The 12,514-nt window shown below is 38.0% G+C and overlaps 1 protein-coding gene across 1 annotated transcript in view; it reads left to right on the plus strand.

Moving 5' to 3' along the window:
- LOC136833424 (uncharacterized) overlaps positions 1–12,514 on the plus strand; it is a 1,156,799-nt gene that overhangs the window by 814 nt on the left and 1,143,471 nt on the right.

Genomic DNA, 12,514 nt, shown 5'->3' on the forward strand with positions numbered 1-12,514 from the left:
TCAACCTCATGGTAGATCTAAGTAGTAGCTCCGCGGCGGCGATTTCCTTCTAACTTGACTTTTTGTACAGTTTTTTGGTTGCTAATTATGGATTTACCTTCAGTTTTTGTCGCACGAATGTAATTAACCTATAATTAACCCCTGAAGTCCATTCAACAAGGGATTTCCATATGCGATCTTCACGAGACAGAGCACGGGTACGTCTGTTTTGAATGGTTCAGATCCCGTCCGGCAAGTGCAATAACTTGTTAACATATGGGTACCCCCCCTCCCCCGGCCAGTGAACATTCCGTTTGGCCGACAACAAACAAATGCACCGCCAGTATCAGAAGCCCTAAAATTATAGAAAAAACCAGTTTCCAAGGTAAAAACAGGCACGGACCTAATACTTAGAATTACCAACCTCATATCTACCCAACATGGTTGGGAACTCTTTGGGAACGCGCGGATTTGGAAATGTTGGGAGAAAGACCTGACTGCCACGTTGTTGTTATGGAATGGTTCCGCGCATGCGCAAGTCATCAAGGAACCATATGTTTACAAAGGAACTGGCTAAGGAAACCTATTATGAAAGGAAGTGTGCTATCCTAATGTACCCTAACCCAACCTAACCTAGCAGTCTGTATTACTTAGCCAGAGGACTCCACCCCTGGATCCATCGGTGAAGGAAACTTCACTTTTTACCAGAAGCTCCCCTATAACACTGTGCATGCGCAATAGCATTCCAGGATGGCCATCCTACAACTTCTGAGGTTAATTACAGATTACAGTCGACTAACAAAAAATAATGGTAAATTCTTGATAAGCAACCAAGATACCATAGGAAAAATCAATTTCCAAAGTAATACCCCATGCGGAGCTATTGCTTAGTTCTACTTAGCCTATTAACCAGGTGATATGGTTTTCCGTTTTTGATCAACATCTTAACATAGTTTAATGTTTGCCTCATAGTCCAATGCAATCTGTCCCAATGCCGGTCCTGCCAGCAAGGCTTAGGCTACAACAGTCTAAGCAGAAGCATTGCACAAAAATATTAAGTACATTTTCCAACTTAAGTATATTTTGTGGTTTGTGTTGTAATTTGTACAAATGGGAATAATTGTTCAAGCTAATAGCCATAATGAAATTTAAATGAACTCAGTTATAGGCCTAGTAGGTCCAACATGATCTTTGAATTCTTTGTTGTTCTTTTATGCGCAGGGTATATTATTTGCAGGTCACTATGTTGTAGTGCTTTATTTGATCATAATTTCTCTGTATTTTGTAAAATAGTAACCTTAGGTCTATGAACTTTGAGTGTATATTAACTTTGAGTGTATAGCCTATTGACACTGTAGGCCAAGGTGGTTTAAACTCATTTGTCCGCCCATGGGTGATAGATGTGGCACATGTGCATGGGTAGCTCGTGATTGGCTGAAAATCAGCATTTCCAATATTGGCTTATTGTTATAGGCTAAGTATTCAAAATATTTTTCAGTAACGTTTGAATATTTCTATAGGCAAAGAACCCTCACACATATATATAAATCATGAACAGATGATTTGTATCAGTAATATACCAATATAAGCTCGCAAGATGAGCTAGTATCAAATAGTCCATGTGGATCAAACACAAACGAACGATGGGCTTTTTATAATTATGCTTTATCTCTTTGGTACATCCCACATGAACCTATATCCACAAACTGTTCTTATTGCAAGATTCCATCATAATTCACACATTTTTTAATGTGCAATTTCATTGCATGCATTTAGAAATAACTATTATGATACCAGATTTAATTCACATCCTTTGATGATGTTGACTGCAAGATTAATTCACATCCTTTGATGATGTTGACTGCAAGAACATGGAGCATAGACAAGCAAACACAAAAAGCCTGTGCTAGTGATTCACCAGATATTTTATTTTACTGGCTTTCATTAAGTTATGAAAATTGGAGCATGCACTTATTGTACTTATATATTTGTGAAACACCAAACCAGATTCAGTTATCAATCAGGAATTTACATTTGACTTGCAATGGATTTAGCTTAGATCTATTGAAAGAGTTTGTATCTATTTTTATATGTGATGGGGTTAGTGTTGACTTCAGGCATTTGATATCTGTGCCCGCAGATGTTTCAGGAGAGAAATGACTGATGGCCTAGTCTTGAGGGTCGTTAAAAGGGGGATTCAAGTGTGACTTTGGAACCAAGTGCATTTCGTTTGACTTGGATTTTATATTTAGATTTTTAGTTTAAATATTTTCAGGTACTATTGTAAAACATTTTTTATTTGTTATTGACCACTGTCAATGTTTCGCAGGGAATGTAACTCAATTAGTGAATCATTAAGAGGACTTAAATAAATGACCATAGCTCAAGTTTCACTGTTTTAAAATGGTTTACTCTTAGGAAAAATAAGGAGAATTATAGTAGGGTAAAAATAGAGTATAATGCTTGGGAAAATATGTGGAGACTGAAAATGCTGGAGTGATGGAGTGAAAAGAAAACTGGAATGAAAGGAGCTACATATAATGGAGAAGGGAAAAAGTAAGGTGTATAAAAAGAATAGCCTAAATGAAAAAGAGATGAAGGCATGGTTTGAAAAGGGATTATTATTATTATTATTATTATTATTATTATTATTATTATTATTATTCAGAAGATGAAACCAGTTCATATGGAACAAGCTCACAGGGGCCATTTATTTGGAATTCAAGCTTCCAAAGAATATGGTGTTCATAAGGAAGAAGTAAGAGGAGGTAAAGGGAAATACAGAAAGAAGAGATCTGACTTATTAAAGAAGAAAAAATAAATTAATAAATAGATAAAAATGTAATAAAATGCAAGGAGAATAGTACAGTTTTAGGGTAGTAATGCATTGCATCTTCGCTTGAACTTCTGAAGTTCCAGTTGCACGACATCCTCTGGGAGGCTGTTTCACAATCCAATGGTGTGAGGAATAAAGGACCTTTGGAACTGTGAAGTTCGAGAGCGAGCCACATTTACTGCATATTGTTGCTGCTGTTCAGCGAATCTGGTTGCTCTCGGCAGGTAACGGGGATCTGGGATCAATTTTTGGCAGGAGGAAGGGGAAGTTTAAGAATGCCTTTTGTAAGAAGTGAAATAAGGCATTGAACAAAAGCTGTGCCCAATCTCTAAGGGGTGGTAGCTCGTAATCACGTATGGTGGTTGTCTAGTTTCTGGCAGAACTGGCATGAGCCTCACTGAATTTGCTCAGCTCCTTGTCCCTACTCACTTGGACTTGAGGACTGTTCCTGTCTTGTCTTCTCATGTTTCTGTGGAAACACTTGGCAAAGCCAGCTTAGCCTGATCACTCTGCATTTGCTTTGTCACTGCATGACACAAAGGACCCCTGTAAGATTTTGCCACTCAAGTCTCTCTTGTGCTTCACTTTCCACAAATTTCCAGTCGTCTTCAGGTTCTCTTCTTATAGTTCTCATCCCAGAAAGTGTTTACACATGTCTAGCACAGTTTAAATTGCTGTGCAGACACGAATCATGGCATGACATTGAAACTATGTAACATTTATTCCATTTGAGAATAGAACTTTATAGGGAACATCAGGAGTAATATGATAGGCCAGATTTAGATAATATTCCATAATGGAAATTATGGCATTTCAGAATGTATATGAGATATGGATGAAAGGGACGTGGAGACAGCTTCGATATATCCTTCACACATCCCCGAGGAGAATAATGGGTCTTTCAACTCTTTTTTTGTGCCCATGGGAGCCAGCTGACACTATCACGAATTATTCTCCTTGGGGACGTGCAAAGGATATATCCAAGCTGTCTCCATGTTCCTTTCATCCATATCTCATAAACATTCTGAAATTCCATAATGTCCATTATGGAATATTATCGTGGCATCGCAGAGGAGGCTGGAGAAATTTCTTTCCAACATAATGGGAAAATGGATGGGCTTAGTATCTGAAGGGCATTTAAAACATAACATGAACCTTATAGATGAATTATCTAAAATTAACGTAAAAGACTGTAAATTTGCAGGTTTGTATGTAACTTCCCTGTTCACTAATGTACCGGTCAAGACGTTGATGGAAGTAATAAAAAAGAATATGAAGGAAGGGGTTTATACATGCGACCTAGATCATGACGTTTTAATAAAACTGCTAACAGCGGCCCTCAGCGTTGATGTTTTCAAGTTGGGCGAAAACCATTATATACAAAAAAATGGCGTGGCCATGGGTTCGAGTCTTTCACCAACCCTAGCTAATATCTTTATGGAGTGGTTTGAAACGGAAGAGGTTGGCAAAGTAAAAAAGGGAACTTAAATATCGTAAAATGGGTAAGATACGTGGATGACATCTTGATTATTTATAAGGGAGAAAGGGAAGATCTACACAAGTTCCTAGAAAACATAAATAAACTAAATGAACACATCAAATTCACAGTAGAAGAGGAGAAGGAGGGAGAAATTCCTTTCTTGGATGTCCTGGTAAAGAGGCAAGGGAAAATTTAAAATTCAAGGTATATAGGAAGAAGACACATACCAGTTCATACATACATACAGTAGGTTCTCCAGTCATAGGAAAGAAATAAAAATAGGAGTGATGACAGGGTTGGCCATTGGGTTTTATAGGATTTGCAGTCCCGAATTTTTAGACGAAGAGCTGGATTGCCTGAGGGAGAGTTTAGGAGATTAGGATACCCTAAGTATTGGTGGGAGTGGGCACACCTCAAGGCCAGGAAAAACTATTATGGGGAGAGGGAAAGGATAGAAAAGGAACATTTGGTAGAGAAGAAAATAATTACAGTCCCGGACAACAACTCTATTACACCCATCAACAGGAAGCTAGATAATTTCAAATTGATAGGCAGCTACAAAACCACCATTAGGAATAAAATAGTTAGAAACAAAAAGTCGTTAGGGGAAGAGATTGCAGGGGGTTATATATGGCAGCGTGTCTAGACTGTGAGGATGGGTACTATGGCGAAACTGGCAAATCATGTAAAGAGCAGAAGCAAACAACACCTGCAGAACATAAGGCATTATAATCAGACGTCGGCAGTTGCCAAACACTGTTGGGAAAACGACCATAAAATAGGCTGGGAAAACATGAGTTTTCTGTACAGGAACACCAACAAAATGGCCAGACTGGTTGTAGAGAACGCCTTCATAACATGCGCCAACAACACAGTGGCAGGGAACACTGGAAACGGCTTTGAAGACAGCATATCTAGAAAAATCGTACACTCCACAGTAGCAAGGAAACGAAGGAAAAACGCAAGAGAATGCACGGAAAACGGACACTTGGAAGAAGAAGGGGGCAGAGAAAGGCCAAGGTCACGAGGAGGTGGGGGGTCACACAGGAGGAACCAGGCAATTATAGAATTAAAAGTACCCAGCACACAGATATAAATACAGCTAGACTACGCGTCTGGTCACTGTATGGATACTTGATAATGTGGACTGTTTTTCCAAGAAAGTTTGTAACTTTTTTGAATAAATGCTCCATTAGATACCATCCAGTTTGAGTTCCTCATTGGATAGTCGGTATCGCTCTCGGCTAGCACTCTGCTGGGCCCGCGTTTGATTCTCCTGCCGGCCAGTGAAGAATTAGAGGAATTTATTTCTGGTGATAGAAATTCATTTCTCGCTATAATGTGGTTCGGATTCCACAATAAGCTGTAGGTCCCGTTGCTAGGTAACCAATTGGTTCTTAGCCACGTAAAATTAAGTCTAATCCTTCAGGCCAGCCCTAGGAGAGCTGTTAATCAGCTCAGTGGTCTGGTTAAACTAAAGGTATACTAACCATCAGTTTGAATGAGGTCCTTTTAGTAATATATATATATATATATATATATATATATATATATATATATATATATGTGTGTGTGTGTGTGTGTGTGTGTGTGTGTGTGTGTGTGTGTGTTGTGAATTTAAATCACGAAAAATGGCAAAAACGCAGGAAAAGTAAGGCAATTGAGATGCTAAGTACTTTCGTCTTATTACAAGACATGGTCAGAGAGAGTTGCTGTGACCAAGTCTTGATAATAAGACAAAAGTACTTTTGCATGTCAGTTGTTCCTTTTCCTTCGTGACTAACTTTATTCTATATATATATATATATATATATATATATATATATATATATATATATATATATATATATATATATATATATATATATATATATATATAATTATATAATTAATCTCTTTTTTCTGTTATATATATATATCTATGTATACCCATATACCTTCTACAGTATTATGGTGCCAGATAATGATAGCATTCTCGTCTTTGTTTTTTTTTTTTGTTTTTGTTTTGCAAGTCTGTTGTGGATGAATTAGGTAGCTAGTCCCATCCGTTGCCCCACGGATGTTCAAGGGGCTTGTGTCCCGGCGGTGTCTTGCATTTTCTGGGCGTAACACACCTGTGCATTCACTAGGCCCAACCTTAGCCCACTTAGCTTTGATTGACCAGCCCCAGGGAAGGTGGAGAGGTGGGATGTGATTAAGTGAGTCTAATTGGTTAGGCGGCGTTATCATTATGAAGTTTATAAAATATTCACCTGATTTAGTTATGTAAAAGGGATGTGTGTATAGAACTTAGGTGATGAATATGATTGAGAAATGAGGAACTTTCCATTCATTGAACGTTCCGTAATTAAATACCATTTTGAGTGATGGAGAAAATATTAGCTTTGCGACATAGTACTGGATAAAATTAACGAATGTAATTGAGGAAAGGGAGAAGAATGGGTACTTCTGAAACTTTTAATCTGATTTGCTTGTCGACCGGATACACTTTCGAGATAGCATGTGTTAAATGATTGTATACTGTAATAGACCTATAAACTCTAGTTACTCAAAACCACACCGTTGATTTGCTTTTTTTTTATTTGCTTCTATTTTACGTATGTCTCTTTTACCAATGCCGTCAATTTCTAGTCTTTGCAAATAGTAGTAGAGTAGGGTGTAGGATTTTCATGGCTTTTTATACTTTGCTTTGTGTGTTGAAGTGTTATTTGAACGTGCGTAGACTCAAGAGTGAAAAGGAAGTGCGTTTTATTTTCTGTGGCTTCTGCTGGTTATTGTAAGTCTTCCTTTTGTGTGATTGTGTTTCATAGTTATTTGTTGGTATTTTTTCTGCGGTTTAAAAGTTGAGCTTATCTTTAGCCTGCATGTCTTATTTTCTTGCGTTTCTTAGCTCATCTCAAGTTTTCATGCGTGAATTGCAGTTCGATTTTGATCTTTTCCCTCTCTGTTTCTTTGCTGAGTGAACAGTGTGACCTCAGCGTTATAAAGGTTTCTTGTTCCAAATAAAGAGAAGGTTGACCTCCCACCTCAACTCCCTGCTCCCGTCGCTCACCTGCCTGTCACGAGTGATGTCCATTGCAAAGGCTTCCTTTCCCTCATTCGACACTTCGCTGTCCGGTTGAGCACTTCCCTTCGAGAAGTGCATAAAAGTTTCGAAAGAATTTGCCGGTTTTGTTCTACAGAGATCCCCGTCGGAATCTTTCTCGACCAACGACAGCAGCAGGTGTGATGGGAGGCAAAAATCTCGAGTTTGAGGTGGAGCGTCGCCGTGAGGACCGTGCGCCCCTGACAAAGGACGAGGCGTCGAGCAGTAACGCTACCAAAGATGACACAGATCCTGCCCCGGAAGGTTCGTGGCAGGAGTACTTCGAGAACCCCAAGACAATAGATAACATGAAGTTTTTCGTAATGGCCCAGTCTCTCGTCATGTTTCTTACATTTGGTCTTCCTCAGATGCAGAAGGCATTTGATATGTTCCGCGAATTAATTTTCGGCAATTGATTTTGGATTTTTCCTCATCAGGAAGAGACTTCGATATTTGTTGACGAATCTCGTGTGATTTAATGTGACTGTTGCTCGGTTTATAATATGTCATCTCGTCTGCTGTTTTCTGTGCTTTTGATGTTTTAAGTTTTTGTGAGAGTAATTTATGAAAGTGGTTTATACAAGCCGGCCAGAACACTCGCCTTGGTTGAATATAAGTTTTGATTGAATATCTGTTGTCTATTTTAATCTAGAAGCCATGGTAGAGGCCGCCAGGGCAATCCACGCTGTAGTTGTGCTCGTGGCACTTGGTGCATATTCTTATGTGTTTTTCCGTGGCGTGAACAACCAGCTGTCTCGCCACATGTATTCGGTTCTGGAAGAGGAGGTGAAAAAAAATCCCTTCATGAAAAAAGACCTGGAGGATTACAAGGTTCAGTTGGCTGAACAAGAACGGCAGAAAGAACAGATGAAAGAACTTGAAGAACAAGCGAGAAAGATTCAAGAACAGTTGGAAATGTTGTCAAAGAAACAAATGCCCGTCAGGCCTCCCAAATACGTCCAGATGGAAGAGGATGAAGTGATCACGGAAGCCCATCAAGAGTCCAATCAGTCTGAAGAAAGGCGGATTGAACTTTAGTGAACGTGATGTCCCTTGCCTATTTGCTTTTGTATGAGCTTTTCGTGTAATTGATAGCCGAGTTAATCATCTGTTCAGTGAAATGATCACAAGTAATAAATCTGGCACTATTTTGTCTTTTTGTCATGGTTGTACTGTATAGCGATTTCAGGCATGTCAGCCGAGGCTATATCGGCACGTTGAGATATATTATTTATTTTTTTTTTTTGGAGCAGCGTAATCAAGTAAGCAAATTAGTTTAACCAGTGTAAATCAAGAATTAGTGTTTTGCGTTGAGTTAAGAATAGCCATAGAAGAAAAATTATTTGCTTTGAATTAAAAATAGCCAGAGAAAGTGTTTTATTTTCCTGATAGGGATTTAGTTTTTTTAGTAAGACGCTGTCTTTCCGCCTGCAGTTTTCAATAAGATGAATCACAGTAAAAAATGAAAATTCCAGGCAGATTATTTGCATAGCCTTGAGTGTGAAACCTTCGCCCATCTTAGTAGCCAGCTGAGCTGATTTTATAAATGTGGAGACACTATTTACATATGCATGGCAGTTTGCATACTCTAAAGATAAGCTTGGAGAATGTAAAAGCTGTTTGCCTGACCAAATCCACTAAGATCCTTTTGTTGTCATCCAGGTAGAAAGGTGATGCTCATCAGTTTCGCGAGAGGAGGTTACGTTTGTTTGCATAGCCTACACTTATGTTATTTTCGGCGCATGGGTAGAGAAATTGAAGTGAACTTTATTTATGACATGGAGAGTAAGTAAGGGATTGATTTGAAAATCAGGATGATATAAATTCAGTTGATAAAAATGCTTGAGAAGTTCACAAAGATACACACCGAATAGGAAAATGAGACCCCTTCTTGAAAATTTCTGTGAAGACGTTTAATTTTTACTTCAGACTGTTAAACTATTGGTTTTGCCTCTAACTGGATAGGGCTCAAAAACCGGAGAGAAATAAGACAGACGTTGTGCTGTTATGGAACCCTGAGTGGTCAGCTAATTATGTAAACATTTGGGCGAAATTGAAGTGAAAAGAAAGTAAAAGAAATACAAGTACAATCAACAATGCAAGCAGAATATGCAGACTTGAAAGGACATACTACTGTATATTGAAGTAGAAGTACTGTTATAAGATTATTACAGCTTTCACCGAGTTGTGAATTAAGGTTATGAAGAAAGAGTATATTACTGAAGTTATGGGTTTTGAAAACATCGAATTATTCATCATCTCAGGTGGTCCTGTTACACAATTAAGACCACCTGTCTCACATTTACGTCGCTAAAATTGATAATTCTAGGCTTAAACGGCTTGGTGACTTTTCTTTTCCCTCTTGCTTCCAAGATTTGGAAAACTCTTCTGCTTCGGTCTTTCCTAACCTATAACCTTCCCTCCTTTGGGTGGCAGATCTGTAGCTTCTTTTGTGTTTAAACCCACCTTTCTTTCTTCCTTCCTTTACATTTTTTCTAGTTTCCTAGAAAAAGAGTATCGGGGACCTTCCCACTGGCATTGGTTTCTAAAATAAGGAAAAAAAATTAATCAGCAACCAATTTTTGAGTTGGTTCAGTATTTTTCAGCTACTGTAGTTCAAATGAAAATCGATCTTTCCAAACTGATATCGTAAATACTGTACGATAAATACTCATTTATTTGGATGTCGCAGTATATATTGCAGTGGCTAGCTGTAATGATGACGTATAACAGTAATTGTTCTCTGTCTCTGTCCTTAAATGGATTAACATTCTCTCTCTCTCTCTCTCTCTCTCTCTCTCTCTCTCTCTCTCTCTCTCTCTCTCTCTCTCTCTCTCACACACACACTGAGGGACCTGGGGCAACCCGAACGAACTGTAAGGTCTGTAAGATAAGGTCTCCCTCTCTCTCTCTCTCTCTCTCTCTCTCTCTCTCTCTCTCTCTCTCTCTCTCTCTCTCTCTCTCTCTGAAGAGGAAGCCTTGTATTCATTGCGTCTTGTTTTCATCAGTCACACTCTCTCTGTCTTTTCTTTGGCGGAGCTTTCTTTTTCTATGTCATATTCTCTTTCTCTTTTGTTTGCTTTATACTCGTTTTATATTGCTTTCCATCCTTATAATTTACTTTCATTTTAATCTGATGAGTCATATTTATCATTTCGTTTCATTTGCCTTATTTTGCAGAGATCACTTGTAACCTGTCTTTTCAAGATTTGCTAGCTGAAATTGTCCTCAGAGTTGAGAGTTTAGAAATCGTTTGCTGTCAGAGTGCTGGGATGAAGATGGCAACTATCTTCATAGGATACTCTTGCGAGGAAGTTGTTTTAGTTCCTGGGATAATTGTTATGATAAAAAGGAGCTTTTCTTCAGCTTTTTATATTTTCCCATTTTTTGTGGCGAAATGATTTTGTAAGAAGTTTTGTTAAGAGTTTTCGTATACAGCATTTGAGTATTTGTGTGTATGGTATTTGACCGCTGTTGTTGTGAAGCCGTTTTTTTTTTTAAATATTGTTATGACTATGTTTAAGAAAAGTGAGTTATGCATTATGGCATATTAAGAAAGATGATGTGCTCTTGATGATAGCTTTTTCATCGTAAGGAGTTATTTTAAGGTTCTAAATGCTGAAGAAAGGTTTACTTAATGATTGAGCTGTTTAGAGAATAAAGGTACGTAACAGTAAATGATGCTGCTTTTTATGGTTGAGACAGAAATGGACATGGTACCCAATTTAAGATTGTTCACTTCGAGAGTATGTTAGACTTTTTTTTTTTTTTTTACCGGACATGACCTTAAAGAAGAAGCAAGTTCGATGATTTAGGAAGTACAGAAGGTCACTCCTTCATTTTGTACTCCTCGATTTATTAATGTGAAGGTTCTTTGCAGTTAGGTGAAAAACTTGTTCCAAATGTCGCAGATTTTATGTGACTTAATTCAGTCATAAATATTTTTGTAAATTTCATATTTGACATGCATAGTTAGCTGCATCTCTAATGAAACCCTTTGTGATGACACCAAAGGCTGTCGCTTTGTGACCCTGGCCATGACTTTCGTACTAAACTGCTTTTGGACCATTCTTGACTCAGACACACATCTTGACAGGGGAATATCGTGGAAGCATTTTTTAAAAACGTAAGTGTTCGGAGTAGTCTTAGAGAGGAGCTGCTCAGTGGTCGATAGGGTTAGGTTAGGTTAGGTTTGAAACTTGCTACTCTTCTTATGGTTTGTCTCTTCACAAATGTATTTGTTTATCATCTTATTTTAAGCAGGAATTAAAAATGTTATATTTTAGTTTGGAAGTCTAATAAGAAACGTGTGATTTTAATTTCAAATCACTTTTTCTTAGGGGTAATGTTTTTTTGGATAGTGACAGTTAGATGAAGTATAGCATATTGTTTGCCTCAAAGAAACTTCATAAAACATTATTTTTAAAATTTTCTCCTGCCTATAAATTTGATACAGTTTTTGCACGATTTCGCTTATACTGATCTTTCACTTTGCAGTTTTTTTTTTTTGAAGAATCAAGTTTACATGGAAGCTAGAGATTACTATGCAACACCAGTATTTATTATTCTTGCGTTGGCTTCGTACGAAGCCTGAGTGAAATACAAATCTTAGGGAGCCATAGATTTTCGAAGCCTTTTGAAGTCGCATCCGTGACCTGGATTTCTACAAATATTACTCTTTACAATCAGCTGACGGAGACACAACATTCTTGACTTTGTGGCTTCCCTTTTAAAAGTTTAGCAACTCCATTTTTAGTTTTCTGTAAAAGAAGACTATTGAGATGGCCATTTGTCTGTCCGTGCGCAATTTTTCTGTCAGCCCTCAGATCTTAAAAACGACTAAGGCTAGATTGTTATGTTGATCATCCACCATCCAATCATCAAACATACCAAATTGCAGCCTTCTATGGCACCGCTATAGGTGCCAACAACACAGGCCAATACCGGGTCGTGGGTAAGAGTTTCATACAGCATTATACGCTGTACAGAAAATTCGATTGCGCCGAAGAAACTTCATCGCATTTTTTATTCGTTTTGTTGAAACGCCAATTTCCTTATCTCTTTTATTGTCATTTCGCCTCCGTTTTTTGGACACTCACATTTTGCTTCAGAGGTGTTGGAGTTCTTCACAGAA

The sequence above is a fragment of the Macrobrachium rosenbergii genome, chromosome 51 (assembly GCF_040412425.1).
Source record: "Macrobrachium rosenbergii isolate ZJJX-2024 chromosome 51, ASM4041242v1, whole genome shotgun sequence".
In the NCBI taxonomy this organism is placed as follows: Eukaryota; Metazoa; Arthropoda; class Malacostraca; order Decapoda; family Palaemonidae; genus Macrobrachium; species Macrobrachium rosenbergii.